Source organism: Urocitellus parryii, chromosome 1 (assembly GCF_045843805.1).
Source record: "Urocitellus parryii isolate mUroPar1 chromosome 1, mUroPar1.hap1, whole genome shotgun sequence".
NCBI lineage: Eukaryota > Metazoa > Chordata > Mammalia > Rodentia > Sciuridae > Urocitellus > Urocitellus parryii.
The window spans coordinates 104,015,486-104,025,716 of NC_135531.1; positions in this window are offsets into that span (position 1 = coordinate 104,015,486).

A 10,231-nucleotide genomic window follows, 5' to 3' on the forward strand; every position below is an offset into this window, starting at 1 on the left:
CATTCCCTAGAAAACAGGCACACAGAGGGCAGACCTCTTCTGTGGGTCCCTGCCCACTTCCCAGGGCCTAAGATAAAGCTCCCAGGCAGCTTTCCAGGGTAGCAGTGCAGACAAGCGGCTGAGCTGGATTTCAATCCGCATCCATAATGACCATCCTGTGTTGCCTCCCTTTCTGATAATTCATTAATTCTCTACAGTCCATCCAGCTCAGGAGAGTCCCTCACTGGTAAGAAGTCTCTGGAAGCCAAGAGTCTCCAGCTTCCTGCCTGGTACCTGGGAGCATCATCTCTAATGCCCACGGTGACATCTTGGGAGCACTCTTCCCTCCCTGGGTGGGTGGCTCACCGACAGGGTGTTGAGGTTAAGTTGGTGGACACTGGATGAGGTCCCTGGGAGCCAGACAGTCCAGGCAGGGCAGGGCAGGGCAGGACAGCCCAGGCCTGTGAGGAAGTACAGTCACACATCTGGTGGGGTTTTGTGTCCAGAGGGACTGGGCTCCAGCAGACAGGGGGCACACGAGCCAGGGAGGAAAGAGGCCTCGAGTCTGGGAACGGGAAATGCCCCCTGGCTGCATAGGGCATCAACAGGGCTACCAATGCTGGGAGGCTGGAGAAGTAATTCCAAGGTCCAGGCAAGGTGGGAGGAGACTGGGGAAGAAAGGAGACAGGTGCCTTACTCCTCCTCGGGGCTCCTTCGCAGGACTGCGATGGACTCAGGTGCAGCCCAATGAGGTCCCACTCTGCTTCCCACCCAGTGCTCAGACTCAGCCCCTGGGGCTGGGGGTGGGGCATGGAGTCAGGAGCTCACAGACCCCAAGCTAGTTCCTCTGGCTGCACTGAACACACCCATATGTCCAGAGCCCTAACAAGGAGGGGCACGGGGAGCCTCTCTGAGCCTCTGCCAGCCAGCTGCAGGGACCAGATTCTGCCATGCAGGAGCTGGTTCCTCATCGACTGACTCCACCCCTCACCCGCTGACTCCACCCCTCACCCGCTGACTCCACCCCTCACCCGCAGAGCTCCAGCATCTGCATTTTTAAGAAGACTCCCAGGGACATTTGGCAAGGATTGGGACAGGCAAAATTTTACTTTTCACTTAATTTCTTTACAGTTTTTTGAATTATACTATAAGCATTTTTTAAGACTAATTTTAAGACACATATGGAAATGGCTTCTGGGTTTGGGAATCACTTGCTAGGATCACTTGCTAGGAGAGGCCAGGCGGGGTGGGGACAGGGAAGCCGCAGCTCCCTGGGAGGGTAGAACAGATGCCCCCAGCCCCTCCAGCCCCCATGGGCACAGCCTCTGTGGGAGCTGCCAGAAGTTCCCCAGGGGTGCCAGCAGGAGGAGTACAGAGTGTGTTGCCAAAAGCTCAGCTCTAGACCCCCCTGGAGACGCCGTGAGTGGCAAACAAAGAGGCACTGCTCCTCTCCCGCTGGGCGCAGAGCCTGGCAGTTGGCAGACTTCTTCCCGAATGTTCCCTATACCTTCCCTGCCCCCACTCTCCACAAACTCACCTAGGCCTGGGCCACGGCGCCAAAGCTCAACCAATAGCCAGAGGAAGGGTCTTGGAGGTGACTGCCGCTATAGCCAGAGCACACACTGTCCCAGGAACGCTTAGTCACCTCTCAAACAGAGAGGGGGCCTTTCCACTCTCCTATGCGCCTGTCTCTCAGCCTCTGTATGTGTGTGTGTGTGTGTACATGTGTGTGTGTGTGTGTGTGTGTGTGTGTGTGCCCCTGAGATGGCGGCGAGGCCCTCCAGTCCCTCAGCATCCAGGGAGATCACTGTTCCTAACACCCCTCTTGGGACAACCTCATCCTGTCACCACCAAGTTATAACTCTAAGCACATCCTCCCTCTATCTCAGAGATTGGGACATCTCCCTTGATCCCCGGAGACACAAGGAACAGAGAAGGCACAAGACTGCCACTAGTCACACAGCAACGGTAAAGCCAATCCAGGCCTCTGGACATGAGAGCCAGCCTTCTGGACTCCTGCCAGCTTTTCTGCCCACTCTGCTCCTTGCCCCTGGCTCCAGAACTTCCACTGGTCTGGCCTTTTCACCCTGCCATGCCATGGGTGAGCCCTGGGCCTTCAGAGGCCCCGCCTCTGCTGAGCCTCTTGTCCCTGCAGGACACCAGGGGAGGTCAGTGAGTAGGAGAAAGCACTGGTCCAACAGCACTGAACTGGAGAGATGAAGGGCAGCAACACAGAATGCAACACGGAGCCTGCCGGGAGGCCTGCAGGGAGCAGCGGGAGCACCCCATACAGCAGGACCTCTAGGAGGCCTAGGTCTGCCAGCTGCGCCTCTCAAACACCTGACACGAAGCCTGCCCTCATGTGATGGCTCCCTTCCTCTGCACAGCTCACCACCGCACCCACACCATCCCTCAGAACCACCCTCAGCAGATGGGCCCAGAGGCCGCTCCCGCACTGCTTCATTTGGGATGGAGATTGGCATCTGCGAAGACAACATCTTCTCCAACACACCGACCATGGTCCCGGCCATTACTGCCCCTCCACACAGGCCAATGAGGAGCAGTCTTCTGGGCAGCCTTCTCAAAACTGCATGTCCATGTGACTCGCCCAGGCATCTTGTTAAAATGCAGATTGGGGTTTTTTAGGTTTGGAGTGGGGCCCAGTGCTTTTGAATTTCTCACAGTCTCACAGGCACATTGACGCTGATGTTCCAGGACCACTGGTAAGGTCCTAGGCCTGAGGTTCCCAAACCTTTCTGCAAATTAGAATTAGCTGGCTCTCTTTCCCCAAACCTAGGTCACCTCCGAGACCACTTGTTTTGGGACCAGAGAGTGGGCTGGTGTGGTTGAACCAGAGCTCCCCTGCAGTTCACTGGGCTCTTGGAGTGTCTAGTGTGGGCGCTGTCCCAGGTGCTGAGCGGAGAGCTCAGAATGAGACCCGCCCACCCTCTTGGAGCTTACAGTCCAGAGAAAAAGATGTTAAACAAGGAGTCAGCCCAGCAAATAGGAGGAGGCTAGGTCAGGGGAAAGCCGTGACGGACATAAACAGTATGAAAGAGAAAAGGGGGAGACTCCCTCAGAATGGGTGGCCAGGGGAGCTCTGCCAAGGATGTAACAGAGCTGAGACCTGAAGGTTGAGACAGGGCCAGCCATGTAAGCAGCCAGGTTAGGGTATCAGGCAGAGGGGATGGCAGGAGCACTCCCATGCCAACATCCAGGGGGACGGACTTGGGTCTTGGTTCTAAGCCCAGGGGTGGAGGAAGGCGGCAGGGAAGGGGAGCCTGGAGGTGGGCAGGCCCTGGTCAGGCACCTACCTCTGGCTGAGAGCTTCTTGGTGTTGATGATCTTAGCAGCATACTCCTGGCCAGCCAGCACCTTCACACACCTGCGCACGACTGAGAAGGCTCCCCTGGGAGGACAGAGAAGGCAGAGAAGGTGAGAGGCCCGGGGGCTGTGTCCTTGGGGACACTGGAGTTCACACAGCCGCACAGTGCTGGGAGGGAAGCCTTTATTGGAGCTGCTCAGGGGCACAGGGACTGCTGTGGCCCAGCTCAGAACAGCATGGCTGGAGAGAGCCAGAGAGGGACCCAGAAGCTTGGTCTCACTCAAGATCAGCCTCCTGGGGTCACCAAAACTTTGGCTCACCAAGTTGCAAAGCTTTGGAATCCTGTAGTGGTAGAACCACAGAATCCAGGTCTCTTAAAATCTTTAGCTTCTTTTATTCTTTGAGTAGGTAACACATGGACATGACTCCAAGTTCAAAAGTTTTTTTAAAAAAAGTACAGTGAAAAGACTCCCCCCAACCCTGTACCCCAGCTTCTGAGGTCCCTTCTCTGGAGGTAGCCACTGCTACTGGCCCTTATGCCTCTTTATGCAGATCCCTACCCCCTCACAAAGCTGTTCTGTACCCTCCTTTTCTCTGTTAGTAATGTATTTTGGAGATCATTCTTCATATCAAAACATAAAGAGCTCCTCATTATATCATATGTAATTGTATGACTGTCCCGTACTTTACCAGCCAGTCCCCTAGTGAAGGGCAAGTGGGTTAGTTTCAATCTTTAGTTATTGCAAGAGTATTGTACTGACTAACCTTGTACTGGGTATTAGGATTACATTTCCCATGTGCGCACACATCTGTGGCATGAATTCCTAGAATGGGTGTTTTTTGGTCAAGAGGTAGGCATTGTTTGGAAATTTTGATAAAGACTGAGACTGTGCATCTTATTTAGCAATGGCACCAACTTACTTTCCCACTAGTATGTGAGGGGACAGATTCCCTGTGCCACTGTCCACACAGTGTGTTATCAACCGTTTTTATATTTGCTGGTAAGAGAGATGGAACATGACAATGGATATTGATTTAGTTTTTAATTATCATATTAAGAGTGAGGCTAAGCATCCTTTCCTGTGTTTTAAGAGGCTCCTGGGATTTTATCTGCAAAGTATCCATGACCAGAAGAGAACTTGGGGGAAGGACTGTGGGTTTCAGAGCTCATGGGGAAATGGATTATTGTCCCAAGCAATGGAGCTCATCACCCCACATCATTTAGTTTTTTAAGAAAACCTAGAAGTCTAGATAATTTCCCAAATAGTCTAGATAATATCCCCAAAGGATTTGAGGGCAGGACCAGCTTGAGGGCTGGATCTGGAGCTGAGGAGCCACCAAGTGCTGCACTCTGCTCTGTCCCACAGAGGCAATCTGGCCCCACAACTCACACCAAGGAGGCTTCCAAGGGGCCTGACAGTGACCTTGGCCACAACTATCACTGCCCTAAACACATACTCATGGCAAGAAGAGGAGCTCCTGGGCAGACTTCCCAAACGCAGGTGTTCCTACAGGCCATCCGGCCATCTTGCTAAAATGGCCATTCTGACTCTTTGTGACCAGAGTGGAGGCTCAGGACTCCGAGGTCTAGTGGAGCTCTGTGTAGATGGCTCAAGGTCACACAGCAAGTTACAGGCAGGGCCACATCTCTGAGATCAGCGCTTCTGGGTGTTTGACTTCCACACCAAGTGAACCCCCTCGGGTTCTGGCCCGGGTTCCCCAACACAGCCTCCAAGTTTCAATCTCCCCATCCAAGAAAACAGGCCAGCCAAGTCACTCAGATGAGACCAACAGGAGCAGAGGAGGCCTCTGACAGGAGGTCTGCCCTGCTCATAGCCTGGGTCCACTATCTCTGAATTCACACCTGGGCAGCAGGAAGTGAACAGTCAGGAAGCTCTAGAGAAGGAAGAGGAAGACAGAGGCGGAATGAACACAAGGGACCTGGAAATACGACCTCATAGGAAAGCTAAAGGCCAGAATCCATGCAGAACGGTAGGTCTGCCCTGAGGTGTGCAGCTCTGCCTGTTCTTCACCAGAAAGAAAGCAGTAGGCCCTGTTACCCCCACAAGACTCTGCTCCTGCTGTGGAGCCCCTCCTCTGATCCCTGGAGCCCCCCTGTATAGGAAAACTTCCTTTCCCTGACTCACTCCTACGGTGCTTCTGGTCACCAGACAGAGACAGCTTCTTCAAACCAACCCATTCTACTCTGTGGACACCAGTTGTGTCCCACAATTCTATTATGATGCTTTCTAGAGTTGGTGCAGACCCCACAGGTTAAGGGTTCCATGCACAGGACAGCCCCCTCATCTCAGATGCCCGTCCCTAGCAGTGGGTCCCCAAGTTACCTTCTGTCCAACTTGGCTAGCAACTGCAAGTTCCCACAACCCTCTTCTCAGGCTAGAGAATTTTCTAGGATGATTCACAGAGCTCAGAAAAACACATTTACTTATTATAGAACAAAAGATATGATAAAGGACACAGATGGACGGCCAGTGACGAGGTAGGCAAGGCTGGGAAGCATCCTGAGCACACGGGTTCTGTCCTTGTGGATCTGGGGTGTGCCAGCCTCCTGCCACGTGGCTGTTTACCATCCAGAGGGTCTCTGCACCCCACCCCTCAGCACCTTTATGAAGGCTCCATCACATGGGTAAGAAGAAATATTAACTCAGTCCCCAGGCCTCTCGCCTTCCCAGAAGGTTGGGGTGGGGCTGAAGGCTCCAAGCAAATCATGCCTTGGTCTTTCTGGTGACCAGACCCATCCAGAAGACCACCAAGAGTCACCTCATCAGAACAAAAGATGCCCCTAGCCCCTGAGAAATTCCCAGGGATGAATATGTCAGGAACTGGGATCAAAGACCAAATATTAGAACTCTGGACAGCCCTATCCCTTAGGAAATTAGTAGAGTCTTAGGAGCTCTGCTATCCACCAGGCACAAGACCAACTATGTATTTGTCTTATATCACAAGACCACGGTCCCATACTCCCCTTCGGGTCCAGGATGGTGGCAGCTCGTCCACCTCCTGTCTCTCCCAGCTGGGTGAGTTCCTAGAGGCCAGAACTTTCACCTCCCTCTCTAGGCCCCAACACCAGGGACCCAGTGTCTGTCTGGTACCAAAAGGGCCTCTGTAAGTGTTCCGTGTAGGAGCAGGAGGTTGATATAAGCAAGAGCCAGAGAAACAGAAATATGACAAGAGAGAATTTTTAGGCAGGATTTTTAGAGGGACAGGAACATGCATCTGAGGATAGCAGAGGACTATTGATCTCTCAAACCCAGGCAGGGGGATGGACCCCAAGACCTTCAGGTTCCTGCCAGCTGGGAACCTAGATTCTCAAGAGCCCTGGGGAGAAAACAGTTAAAGTGGCCACTTCTGGGAAGGGTTCTGACCCTCCACAGAGAGGCGGGCAGGGACAGAGGAAGGCGGCCAGCTGCTGAGGGCAGGGCTGCACCAGCATCTAGCCTGTGCTCCGTCCAGGGATAGAGTTCAATTAATATGTGTCCAGTGGATGGAGGGATAGAGGGAGAAATGTGAAGTTTCTACACTAGAAAAATAAAACTCTATTCTAGGTACAGATTTTAGGTTAGTGGCCATCAAATTGGCAGCTACAGAATCTCCTGGGGATTTTTAAAAAAATATAGATTCCTACTAAATCAGAACCCCTGTGTGTGGACTCTGGGAATAGGTGATTTTTTTTCTAACCCTGGCCCTGCCCTGACTACCTTCTGGGGAAGTCCTGTTACGTATCCCATCTCTCCTGGAATCGGTACCAGTGGGGACGTCACTTGGGCTCTGTACTGGGAGCTTGATGGGACCTAGGAGCCTGGGCTCTGCCCTAAGGAGCCAGGGGCCTAAGAGCCCTGTCTATGAAGCAAAAGAAGTCTTACCCACGAAACTGGCTGCTCAGGACAGGGCCAAGTTCTCACGAGAATCAGAGATTCCTGATCAGGGGCCCAGGACTTGGGTAGGGAGGCTGCAGGGATTCTGAACCCCCGAAGAACAAGAATATCATATCTGCATGAGGTTAGGTGTGTGTCCCGGGCAGGGGCGCATGGCTTTCCTCTGGTGCTTGGAGGGAGGCATTTCTCAAAACCAGCTCAGAACTACTGACCCAGAGGGCTTCTTCACTCCAAGTGCACAAGCAACAAGCACCTTCTTGACCTGCACAGCAGCTCTGTGAAGTCAGAACCCTTTCAACAGACTGGGAAACTGAGGCCTCGAGTGAGCAGGCATATTCCCAGTGACCCTGTGAAGAGGATTCAGATCACGTGGACTTTTTCTCCTAACTCCGCCAAAGGCAGGAGAGATCATAGCCTCAAGAACCAGGACTCTGTGGTCACAAAGACCTGTGGTCCCATCCTGGCCCACCCCTAGCAGACCTGCATGGCTGGAACTTGCACTTCATGGCTCCGAGCAGAACACCAGCTCCTGAGGTGCTGGGAGATGAGACAAAGCTCCGGCTCAGGGCCAAGCACGCGGAGCAGAACAAGACAGAGCAGGGAGGAGAGGGACCCAAGGAGGTGAAGAAAGGGCCTGGGCCAGGGAGACCTCTGGCTACCCATGCAGCCTCTGTCTCTGTCTGTAGGAGGGAAGGCTCCTCTGCCTGCCACAGTGGCAGGGAGCAGGAAGACAAGGGCCGATGAGAGTCATGGCACACAATTGAGACTAAAAACCAGGACGGGGAGTGCACACCTGTAATCCCAGCTGTTCGGGAGGCTGAGGCAGGAGGATCACAAGTTTAAGATCAGACTGAGTAACCTGGTGAGACTCCATCTCAAAAGAGAAAATAAATTAAAAAATTAAAAGGTCTAGGGGTGTAGCTCAGTGGTAAAGCACCCCAGGTTAGACACTGAAGGGTGGAATTTGGGAGGACTTGGGCAGGGCTGGGTCCTGATTGAGCCTCAGTTTCTTCATTGGCAATGTGGAGGCTGGGGTGGGAATGAGGCGCAATAGTGTGGAGGTCTTTCCAGCTTCAGTGTCGTACCCCAGGTCTGTGCAACAGCCCTTCTTGTGATGGTGGAAATACTCTGAATTGCTCAGTGGGGCAGCCACCAGGCCATATGGCTGTAGCGCATTGGACCTGTGGCCAGTGGGACCACAGAATGAAATTTTAATTGGATTTCCTTGAAGTTGCTCTATGTGGCTAATGCCTACCATGTTGGAGAATGCAATTCTAAATGAGTAAGAGTAGGCATTTCTGGACCTGCCCAACCAGAGTTCAAATTGCTGTTCAGCCACTTATGAGCAGGTTGCTTCCCTGTGGTCTGCCTGTTTGCTCCCTTGTAAAATATGAACAATAAGAGTACCCATCCTGTGCAGTGGCTTCCAGGACTCAGTGAGATAATCAGTAGGCTGGAGTTAGCAGAATCCATGGAGCATAATAAATGCTCAAGAAACAATGCCCTGTACAGGGGCCGTGATATGCAAAGGGTGAGAACAGTTAGCATCATCGGTAATAAAATGGACCTTGCTGGCCAAGCTCAGGATGAAGCAAGCAGGGAAGAGCTGTGTAGAGGCCATGGTGGGGAGGGCAAGGCTGCTCCCCAGGCTGAGCAGCTGCCCTGGTGTGTGCAGGCACGAGTGTGAGCTGGCAGGGAGGCCCCACCCGGCACCCAGCAGATTGCAGAGAGGGCAGAGCCGTAGAGAATGTGGGGCCGTGCTAATGGGCTGTGAAGAGAGGATTCACACTGGGAAATTGCTTTCTGGCTGCCTGGCAGGCGCCGTGTCCTGGGTGTTGTGGGCTGCCAGCCACGGGGGTCTGCCACCTGCTCCAGCCTGGAGTATCCTGAAATGTGAACATGACTGCCAGGTGCAGCAGCAAGGGCACTGGGGGTGGGGGACAGAAGACCCGAGTCCCTACCCAGCTCAACTACCAGCTTGCTTATCCTGTTGGGTCTCAGTTTCCCCATTTGAAAGAAGGGGATAGAAGTCATTGTGAGTGTCCCTGCCGGCAGAGAAGTCGCTGCCAACTGCCTCTAAGGGAAACCTCTTCGCCTTCCCTGGGAGCCACTCAGAGCTCCTCCAGGGGGTCTCTTATCCCCTAGGCCCCCGGAGACTGCACACTCGTGAACTCTCCCTGCACTCTGGCCTCATCTGGGTCTGATTGTTTGGGCTCTTTACAGTCTCCAATCTTCCCTTCATTGGCTGCCTCTTCAGATATTCCCCCCAATAAAATGAAACAACGAGAACTTTTCTCTCAACCCAGCAGCCCGAGCTGCTTCCTCCCTCCCGTTCTTTTTGCTGCCAAACTTCCAGAACAAATGTCCGACATCCGCCGCCTCCTCTTCCCACCTCCCACACTCCATGAACCCACTGCAATCTGGTTGCCACCCCCAGGGCTCCATGGAAGCAATGCTCATGCCAGGCTCACCCACCCAAAGCCTCCCCTCCCCACTGCCCCTGGCAGCCCCCCTTTGGCCCTGGTCCGCCTCGCTGTCCTATACCAGGTAGCGCTGGGCCCAGGGACCACCTGCTTCAAGGCTTATCCCCCCTTTTTTTTCTAGGTCACTTCTTTGTCCCTGGCATCCCCCTTCACCCACAGTGCCTTGCTGTCCCCCAGTCCCCCAGCCACATTAAAGCTCCTTGTTCCCTCTCCACCCAACCTCTGACAACTTCCTCCTCTATCCCCTGTACCAGGGGCCATTAGCTGGGATCTCTAGGGAGGCTCTGGGCATTCATGAATCCACTTAAAATTGTATTAAAATGATGCTGTGTCTGTGCATTGTTCTGGGCAAAGGACGCATATTCTTCCGCTTCACAAAGCAGCCCATGACTCTCCAAATGGCTAAAGCCACTGACATCACTCAGGACTGAAATCTGCATCCACACACCTCCCCCCCACCTTCAGAATTCTGGTTCCACACTTTGACCTACTCGTTTCCTTGCCTGGATGCTACATGGCAAGCCACTCTCTTCCCCCAAATCTCCCCA